Source organism: Hyla sarda, chromosome 8 (assembly GCF_029499605.1).
Source record: "Hyla sarda isolate aHylSar1 chromosome 8, aHylSar1.hap1, whole genome shotgun sequence".
Taxonomy (NCBI): domain Eukaryota; kingdom Metazoa; phylum Chordata; class Amphibia; order Anura; family Hylidae; genus Hyla; species Hyla sarda.
Window position 1 is genome coordinate 23,242,493 of NC_079196.1, and position 11,082 is coordinate 23,253,574.

The window sequence follows — 11,082 nt, forward strand, 5'->3', positions numbered from 1 at the left end:
CACCATGGGATCGGCTGTGGCAGTTCTACAAAAATAAAATATGAAAATATGATTTATTTCCCCTGTGTTACATTTCACTGAATATTTACAGGAACCTTTTACACTGTGTATGATGGAGGCGCTGATTCTGCTGTACGAGGAGCTGAGGATCTATATCAAGTCTACAATACGAGGATGGGAGAAGACGCCCCTCAGATACTCCCCCCTCACTTTATAGTGCCACATACTCCCCCCTCACTCTATACTGCCACATACTCCCCCCTCACTCTATACTGCCACATACTCCCCCCTCACTCTATACTGCCACATACTTCCCCCTCACTCTATACTGCCACATACTTCCCCCTCACTCTATACTGCCACATACTCCCCCCTCACTCTATACTGCCACATACTCCCCCCTCACTCTATACTGCCACATACTCCCCCCTCACTCTATACTGCCACATACTTCCCCCTCACTCTATACTGCCACATACTTCCCCCTCACTCTATACTGCCACATACTCCCCCCTCACTCTATACTGCCACATACTCCCCCCTCACTCTATACTGCCCCATACTTCCCCCTCAATCTATAGTGCCACATACTCCCCCCTCACTCTATACTGGCACATACTTCCCCCCTCACTCTATAGTGCCACATACTCCCCCCTCACTCTATAGTGCCACATAATCCCCCCTCACTCTATACTGCCACATACTCCCCCTCACTCTATACTGCCACATACTCCCCCCTCACCCTATACTGGCACATACTTCCCCCCCCCCCTCACTCTATACTGGCACATACTTCCCCCCCCCCTCACTCTATAGTGCCACATACTTCCCCCTCAATCTATAGTGCCACATACTCTCCCCTCACTCTATACTGGCACATACTTCCCCCCTCACTCTATAGTGCCACATACTCCCCCCTCACTCTATAGTGCCACATACTCCCCCCTCACTCTATACTGCCACATACTCCCCCCTCACTCTATACCGCCACATACTCCCCCCTCACTCTATACTGCCACATACTCCCCCCTCACTCTATAGTGCCACATACTTCCCCCCTCACTCTATAGTGCCACATACTTCCCCCTCACTCTATAGTGCCACATACTTCCCCCTTAATCTATACTGCCACATACTCCCCCGCTCACTCTATACTGCCCCATACTCCCCCACTCACTCTATACTGCCCCATACTTCCCCCTCACTCTATACTGCCACATACTCCCCCCTCACTCTATACTGCCACATACTTCCCCCTCACTCTATACTGCCACATACTTCCCCCTCAATCTATAGTGCCACATACTTCCCCCTCAATCTCTAGTGCCACATACTCCCCCACTCACTCTATACTGCCCCATACTTCCCCCCTCACTCTATACTGCCACATACTCCCCCCTCACTCTATAATGCCACAAACTCTCCCCTCGCTCTATACTGCCACATACTTCCCCCCTCACTCTATAGTGCCACATACTTCCCCCCCTCACTTTATGCTGCCACATACTTCCCCCTCAATCTATAGTGCTACATACTCCCCCCTCACTCTATACTGGCACATACTCCCCCCCTCACTCTATACTGCCACATACTCCCCCCTCACTCTTTAGTGCCACATACTTCCCCCTCAATCTATACTGCCACATACCCCCCCTCACTTTATGCTGCCACATAATTCCCCCTCAATCTATAGTGCTACATACTCCCCCCCTCACTTTATGCTGCCACATACTTCCCCCCTCACTCTATACTGCCACATACTTCCCCCCTCACTCTATACTGCCACATACTCCCCCCTCACTCTATACTGCCACACACTTCCCCCCTCACTCTATAATGCCACATACTTCCCCCCTAACTATATACTACCACACACTTTACCCCTGACTATATAATCCCACAAACTTTACCCTGAATACAATACTGTCACACACTGTACTCCTGGATATAATACTGCCACACACTGTATCCTCTGAACACAATACTGCCATGCAATGTGCCCCTGAATATAATATACTCCCACTGTGTCCCTGAATATAATATAGTCACACACTGTGCCCCTAAATACAATACTGTCAGATACTGTACCCCTAAATGTAATGTAGCTACATGCATTACGCCATACATATAATACTGCCACATACTGTATCCTCTGAACACAATACAACCACACACTGTGCCCCTAAATATAATACTGTTATCCACTGTATCCCTAAAGTACAATACTGTCTGTCACGGCCCGCTCCGTGTCCCGGTATCCTGCGCGGGGCCGTCTGCGCCTCCTCCCTCGCTCCTGTGTGCCCGTGCCCCGGCATTCTTCTCCCCGCCACTTACCTTCTTCCTCTGTCTCTCCAGCTGGGCAGCATCCTCGTCCCGCTCGCACGGGAGCCGCGTCCGTGGGCTTCTCTCGGCGCGTCTCCCGTGCATCCTCCTGCAGTGCTGGTGCGCGCGCGTCTCTCCCCCAGGGCGCGCGCGCGCCACTCTGTGAGATTTAAAGGGACAGTACCCTTTCTATTTGTCACTTGTTGGTCCCACCTTATTTAAGCACCTCACTTCCCTTGTTCCCTGCCGGATCTTTGTGCTATTGCCCTAGAGAAAGCGTACCACTACTTTGACTACCTGTGCTACCTGACCTTTAAGCTACGTCCCCGACTTCGTACCTAGCCGCCAGCCCTTGACCTTCTGTTACGTCCCTTACTACGCACCCAGTCTCCAGCCTCTGACCTTAGCCCTACCATCAGCCCGACAGCTTGCCCGCTCCCTACCTCCCGGTTACTCCTCTCTGTGCCAAGTACCACCTCGGCCGCCCGCGTGGTCGAGTCGTACCAGCGGAAGCGACCTGGACGTCGCCTGCCGCAGCAAGTCCATCCTGCTTCGCGGCGGGCTCTGGTGAAGACCAGCGGCGTCTTAGATTCCGCTCCCTGGTGCGGCTCTCTACATCTGCCACGCGGTGCTCAGCGGATCCACCTCCAGTCTTCTCCGGTGAGTGCTACATCAAGATCCGGCCATGGATCCCGCCAAGGTGCCTCTTCCCAGCATCGCGGATCTCTCTACTGTGGTGGCTCAGCAGTCCCAGCAGTTGGCACAGCAGGCTCAACAACTGAACCAATTATCCGCCATGATGGAGCAGCTCCTCACCATGCAGCAGCAGCAGCTTCAGCAGCCCCAGCCACGGCAACCCGTTCCCGAGCCTGCTCCTGGACCTGAGCCTCCAGCCTCTGCTCTCGGTCCCAAGTTGCGACTCTCCCTGCCCAACAAGTTTGAGGGTGACTCCAAGGCGTGCAGGGGTTTTGTGTCCCAATGCTCCATGCATATAGAATTAATGGCAGACCAGTTCCGTTCGGAACGGGCCAAGGTAGCCTTCGTCCTCAGTCTTCTTTCTGGAAGAGCCTTGGCCTGGGCCACCCCTCTTTGGGACAAAGGTGACCCTATTACATCGGACCTGCAAACCTTTTTTACCGAGTTCCGGAGCGCCTTCGAGGAACCTGCCCGAGCCTCTTCCGCCGAGTCTGCCCTCTTGAACCTTTGTCAGGGAGATTCGTCAGTCGGTGATTACGCCATCCAATTTCGCACCCTAGTGTCTGAACTGGACTGGAATGAACCGGCACTGTGTGCCACCTTCAAGAAGGGCCTGTCTAGTAGGGTCAAGGATGCCCTGGCCACTCGTGACCCCCCCTCTTCTCTTCAGGATTTAATCCATTTGGCTACCCGCATCGATGTCCGTTTTGCGGAGAGGCAAGGGGAACTCCGCCAGGAGCGCCAGCAGCCAAGACCACGTCACTTCCCTAGGCTGGCTCCGGTATTACAACACCCACCGGAGGCCCCCTCATCTTCAGTTGTTGACGAGCCCATGCAAGTGGACCGGGCCCGTCTTACCCCTCAGGAAAGAACCCGTCGCAGGGAGGAGAATCTTTGCCTCTACTGTGCCAGCCCGGAACACTTCTTGAATCGTTGCCCTCTCCGTCCTCCTCGCCAGGGAAACGCTCACACCTAGGAGACGTAGGAGAGGCGACCCTAGGTGAGAGGAACTCCTCTCTCCGCTTGAATATCCCAGTTCAGATCACTTCTCCTTCGGGTAATACCTTTACTGTTTCCGCTCTTGTGGACTCTGGTTCTGCCGGCAATTTTCTTTCCGCTCACCTAGTTTCTAAGTACCGCCTTCCTGTCTCTCGGCTCACTAAACCTTTGTACATATCTTCCATCAGTGGGGAGTGCCTTAATACCGCAGTGCTTGAGGTGACTGCTCCACTCGAGATGCAGATTGGGGTCTTTCATAAGGAAAGGATCGTCTTCTACGTTCTACCTCGCTGCACTTCTGATGCTCTCCTGGGTCTTCCTTGGTTGCAGCTTCATGCCCCACTCTTGGACTGGCGCTCCGGAGAGGTTACTCGTTGGGGTCCGGATTGCCACAACCGTTGCCTGAAATCGGTTCAACCTAGATTCCCTCCTCCCAGTTCTGTCTTACCTGGCCTTCCAGTCCACTATCGTGAATTTGCCGACGTTTTTTCTGAGCAGCAAGCGGAGTGTCTACCTCCTCACCGTCCCTATGACTGCCCTATCGACCTCCTGCCAGTCACCTCTCCTCCTCGGGGTAGGATTTATCCACTGTCCGCACCCGAGACCAAGGCCATGTCGGATTACATCCGGGAGAACTTACAGAGAGGATTCATCCGAAAATCTTCCTCCCCTGCTGGAGCCGGCTTCTTCTTTGTGGAAAAGAAGGATGGTTCGCTACGCCCCTGTATTGATTATCGAGGGTTGAATAAGATCACTATTAAGAATCGGTATCCTCTTCCACTAATTTCCGAGCTCTTTGATCGCTTACGCGGAGCTAAGATCTTCTCTAAGTTGGATCTTCGAGGTGCCTATAACTTGATTAGGATCAGAAAGGGGGACGAATGGAAGACTGCATTCAATACCCGAGATGGACACTATGAATATCTTGTTATGCCTTTCGGCCTGTGTAACGCACCAGCAGTTTTTCAGGAATTCGTCAACGACATTTTCCGGGATCTCCTGTACTCCTGTGTTGTCGTCTATCTCGACGACATTCTCATCTTCTCCCCCAGTTTAGAGGTTCACCGGACCCAAGTACGCCAAGTTCTTCGTCGCCTGAGAAGCAACCATCTTTATGCCAAACTCGAAAAGTGCCTCTTTGAGAAGACCAGCCTCCCATTTCTTGGTTATGTCATCTCTAGCCAAGGGCTTCGCATGGACCCAAATAAATTGTCCGCTGTTCTGAACTGGCCTCAGCCTTCTGGATTAAAAGCTATTCAGCGCTTTTTGGGCTTTGCCAACTATTATCGGCAGTTCATCTCACATTACTCTACGCTAGTAGCACCCCTTGTGGCTTTGACTAAAAAGGGAGGGGACCCCAAGTCTTGGCCTCCCCCTGCCGTGGAAGCCTTCTCCCAACTCAAGTCTGCCTTTGCTTCTGCTCCGGTCTTGACACGCCCCGACCCAGACAAGTCTTTTTCCCTGGAGGTGGACGCCTCCTCCGTGGGAGCTGGAGCAGTCTTAATGCAGCAATCCACCAAGGGCAAAATGTCCCTGCGGCTGATTCCCTGGTTCGAGATTTCCAGGCCATTTGGAAAGACACCCAGTGTTCATTAACCCATGCTTCCTCCCGTATGAAACTCCAGGCTGACAAGAAGAGAAGACCTCCACCAATTTTCCATCCCGGTGACAAGGTGTGGCTTTCCGCCAAGCATGTTCGCCTTAAACAGCCCAGTTATAAACTAGGACCCCGTTTTCTAGGCCCATTCAAGGTTCTTCGTCAAATTAACCCGGTGGCCTACAAGCTGCTCCTGCCTCGTTCCCTTCGCATCCCTAACACCTTCCATGTCTCCCTCCTCAAACCATTGGTCTTGAATCGATTTTCCACCAAGTCTTGTATTCCATCTCCAATCTCTGGTGTCTCCGACATTTTTGAAGTGCAACTACCTGTGCTACCTGACCTTTAAGCTACGTCCCCGACTTCGTACCTAGCCGCCAGCCCTTGACCTTCTGTTACGTCCCTGACTACGCACCCAGTCTCCAGCCTCTGACCTTAGCCCTACCATCAGCCCGACAGCTTGCCCGCTCCCTACCTCCCGGTTACTCCTCTCTGTGCCAAGTACCACCTCGGCCGCCCGCGTGGTCGAGTCGTACCAGCGGAAGCGACCTGGACATCGCCTGCCGCAGCAAGTCCATCCTGCTTCGTGGCGGGCTCTGGTGAAGACCAGCGGCGTCTTAGATTCCGCTCCCTGGTGCGGCTCTCTACATCTGCCACGCGGTGCTCAGCGGATCCACCTCCAGTCTTCTCCGGTGAGTGCTACACTGTCACATACTGTCCCTCTGTATATGATACTGTCACACACTATACCCCTGAATATAATACTGCCAAACACACTTTACCCCTAAATTTAACACTTCCACACGCTGTACCCCTGAATATAACACTGCCACACACTGTACCCCTGAATATAACACTGCCACATACTGTTCCCCTGAATATAACACTGCCGCACACTGTACCCCTAAATATATAATTGCCACACACTGTACCAATGAATATAATACTGCCACACAAAGTATCCCTGAATGTAACACCTCCACAGATTGTTCCCCTGAATATAATACTTTCACAACCCCTGAATATAACACTGCCACACACTGTACCCCTGAATATAACACTGCCGCACACTGTACCCCTAAATATATAATTGCCACACACTGTACCAATGAATATAATACTGCCACACAAAGTATCCCTGAATGTAACACCTCCACAGATTGTTCCCCTGAATATAATACTTTCACAACCCCTGAATATAACACTGCCACACACTGTACCCCTGAATATAACACTGCCACACACTGTACCCCTGAATATAACACTGCCACACACTGTACCCCTAAATATAACACTTCCACACGCTGTACCCCTGAATATAACACTGCCACACACTGTACCCCTTAATATAACACTGCCACACACTGTACCCCTGAATATAATACTGCCACACACTGGGCCAATAAATATAACACTGCTACACACTGTACCCCTGAATATAACGCTGCCACACACTGTACCCCTGAATATAACACTGCCACACACTGTAACCCTGAATATAATACTACCACAGACTGCACCCCTGAATATAATACTGTCACACACGGTACCCCTAAATATAACACTGCCACACACTGTAACCCTGAATATAATACTACCACAGACTGTACCCCTGAATATAATACTGCCACAGACTGTACCCCTAAATATAATACTGCCACGCACTCTACCCCTAAATATAACACTGTCACACACTGTACCCCTGAATATAACACTGCCACACACTGTACCCCTGAATATAACACTGTCACACACTGTATCCCTGAATATAAAACCGCCTCACACTGTGTCCTCCAAACATAAAATGGTCCCACACTGTACTCCCGAATATAATGTAGTCACACACTGTACCCTCTATTATGACCAGCACATTCGTCTACAATACCATGTAGGGATGTACGAGCCTGGCTGCAATCATAGAAAAATAAGATATAAATCACCATAATTAAACCACAATGAGTGAAAACTGTGGATTTTGTTAATTAATGCCCCTCGCCCGGCCGTATAATCAAAGCCTTGGAATGGAATCAGCACTTTTTACAATACGAGGCCTCGGCTGATGAGATGACGGAAACTATCTTCTAAATCATCGAAATAAAACTTAAATGAGATCCATCTATTCTGCAATAGTATAAACAGCACGAACACAATTAGCCTCTCTCCAATATACACCCCATCTGCGGCGCTATATATCAGCCCGCCGCCACTTACAGCTTCCTCTCCCTTTGTGCTCGCAATTACTGGGTGTCCCGCGAGAGGAGGCTGGCGATATGGATTGACTGTCACCCAGATAGTGTGCGGCGCCTTGACAAGGGAATTAGTTTTCTCCTCATAGAGTAAGGATTCAGAAAAGCGCAGCTTTATATCTCACTCCGTAACAAGCGTCTTATCATCTTGCTGCGTTACTTTGATTTATTGGCATTGCTTAAAATTAAAAATACCAATTTACTTTTTTTTTTTTTGTAACATGCAGAATATATTCTGACACCTTCTCGGAGGGTGGGGGGAGAGTAGATCGCAGTTCGTAATTAAGACATAACATGTGCCGCGAAACAGAAGAGGTCTACGGTGCGTTTGTTGTGAAGTCGATAATTATCTGGTCCAGGTTTATTAACACCTAATTCCTTTAGATTAGAATTGGTGAAGCTAAAGTCTCAGCAAAATCAGGAACAAGTCTGTGTTCGCTGATGTTAGAATGTGGCGTCATGTATGTGGCGGTGTTATTAGAGACGTTATTCTAGGATAAGAGGTATCTTTAATGAACAGCGCTATGGAAATCAAAGAGCCAGTAGATACTACAAAGCATTCGAAGCACAAGGGAATGTGTTCTCACCTGAAAAATCTGATACACACCTTTAGATCTCTGGTGCTGATTTTTATTTTCAATGCCACAGACCGTGGTTGCCACATCAAAGTAGTGATGAGTGGCTTTATTCTGGGGAGAAAGGATCTGCAAAGCAGCTCTCTCTTACCATATTTTCCAGGTAGCTGTATATTCCTGTATCATCAATGTTTCACTCGTAACTAGAAGCCTTAGAAACCAAATGGGAATGCTTGCCAAGTAGGGATGCAAGTAGCAATTATTTGTAAAAAACAGTTTGCCCATTATTGGTTCGATTGATTGGATATAAAAATTGGATTAGGGGAACAGGGAAGGGTTAACGGGAGGAAGGACCTGAAGGGTTAACAGAAGGTAAAAGCGAAGGGACAGCACCTGAAGGGTTAACAGAGGGTAAGAGCGAAGGGGCAGCAACTGAAGAGTTAAGAAGGGACAGCACCTGAAGGGTTAACAGAGGGTTAGAGCAAAGGGACATCAACTTACAGGTTAACAGAGGGTAAGAGCAAAGGGCCAGCAACTGAAGGGTTAACAAAGGGTAAGAGCAAAGGGACAGCACCTGAAGGGTTTACAAACAGAGCGAACAGACAGCAACTAATGGGTTAACAGAGGGTAAGAGCAAAGGGACAGCACCTGAAGGGTTAACAGAGGGTAAGAGAGAAGGGATTGCAACTGAAGGGTTAACAGAGGGTAAGAGCGAAGGGATCGCAACTGAAGGGTTAACAGGGGGTAAGAGCAAAGGGATCGCAACTGAATGGTTAACAGAGGGTAAGAGAGAAGGGATCGCAACTGAAGGGTTAACAGAGGGTAAAAGAGAAGGGATCGCAACTGAAGGGTTAACAGAGGGTAAGAGAGAAGGGATCGCAACTGAAGGGTTAATAGAGGGTAAGAGCGAAGGGATCGCAACTGAAGGGTTAACAGAGGGTAAGAGCGAAGGGATCGCAACTGAAGGGTTAACAGAGGGTAAGAGCGAAGGGATCGCAACTGAAGGGTTAACAGAGGGTAAGAATGAAGGGATCGCAACTGAAGGGTTAACAGAGGGTAAGAGAGAAGGGATCACAACTGAAGGGTTAACAGAGGGTAAGAGCGAAGGGATCGCAACTGAAGGGTTAACAGAGGGTAAGAGCAAAGGGATCGCAACTGAAGGGTTAACAGAGGATAAGAGAGAAGGGATCGCAACTGAAGGGTTAACAGAGGGTAAGAGAGAAGGGATCACAACTGAAGGGTTAACAGAGGGTAAGAGAGAAGGGATCGCAACTGAAGGGTTAACAGAGGGTAAGAGCGAAGGGATCGCAACTGAAGGGTTAACAGAGGGTAAGAGCAAAGGGATCACAACTGAAGGGTTAACAGAGGGTAAGAGAGAAGGGATCGCAACTGAAGGGTTAACAGAGGGTAAGAGCGAAGGGATCACAACTGAAGGGTTAACAGAGGGTAAGAGCGAAGGGATCACAACTGAAGGGTTAACAGAGGGTAAGAGCGAAGGGATCACAACTGAAGGGTTAACAGAGGGTAAGAGCAAAGGGATCACAACTGAAGGGTTAACAGAGGGTAAGAGTGAAGGGATCACAACTGAAGGGTTAACAGAGGGTAAGAGCGAAGGGATCACAACTGAAGGGTTAACAGAGGGTAAGAGAGAAGGGATCGCAACTGAAGGGTTAACAGAGGGTAAGAGCAAAGGGACAGCACCTGAAGGGTTAACAGAGGGTAAGAGAGAAGGGATCGCAACTGAAGGGTTAACAGAGGGTAAGAGAGAAGGGATCGCAACTGAAGGGTTAACCTATGAGCCTCACTGCAGGGGGATTCACATAATCAACAACGATTTCCATTATCGTTTTTTATCGCTTCTCGGCCTTTTGGCTAAGATCATGTGTAGTATCTGTTCTTATCAGTTTCATGCTGGTGGCGGGCGACGCTGGTGGGGATGGGTGCTGTATGGTAGGGAGCAGGTGTACCAGGGTGTTCTGGAGGGGCAAGCTGTGCATAACTAGCTTGCCCCCTGACTGGTGAGCAGTTAAGGGGTTAAGAAATAATACAGGCAAGGTTTTTTAGCCCCCTCCCCCGCCTGTAAAACTTGCCGGTGGCTATAGTGGTATGTCCCATGGGTGGGGGGGAAGGAGTGCACCAATCAGGGGTTTAATAGTTTCCCGGGCTTTCAGGGGCCCTCCCTGTCTCCCTTCCCCCCCCCCCTCAATCTGCCCAGGACCAAGAGTTTTGCCCTCCGTCCCTCCCTTTTTTGTATCTCTGTTTATTGAAAGTCACAGCTTGGTGGTAAGAAGACGGTGAAAGCGGGGTCAACCCGGGTAGACCTCCACACAGGACAGTGTGGCCGCACCTCTCGGGTTGGTAAGAAGCCAATCGGTGTCTTTGTTACAGTTAAATTATTTATATAAGTAATTTTATAAATAAAGCTGTGGCTGATCCCCACCCACGGAAAAGTTAAATTGTTGTTGTGTCAGTTATTATTTAATTATTTATTGTAGTATGGGGGAGGGGTAGTTATAGCCTGCTAGGAGCTAATTGGGTCTCAACAGTCGGGGGCTGGTTCTGAGGAATCAGCTCGACGGCTGCCCTGATGGGACCTATTTCCTCCGGGTCTCGCCATGAGGCTGAGAGGGTCTAGAGCCGAGGTACT

At 49.9% G+C, this 11,082-nt stretch overlaps 1 pseudogene; it reads left to right on the forward strand.

Moving 5' to 3' along the window:
* The first annotated feature begins 10,287 nt into the window (after nucleotides 1-10,287).
* Nucleotides 10,288-10,510, forward strand: LOC130289942 (U2 spliceosomal RNA; annotated as a pseudogene).
* The last annotated feature ends 572 nt before the right edge of the window (nucleotides 10,511-11,082 follow it).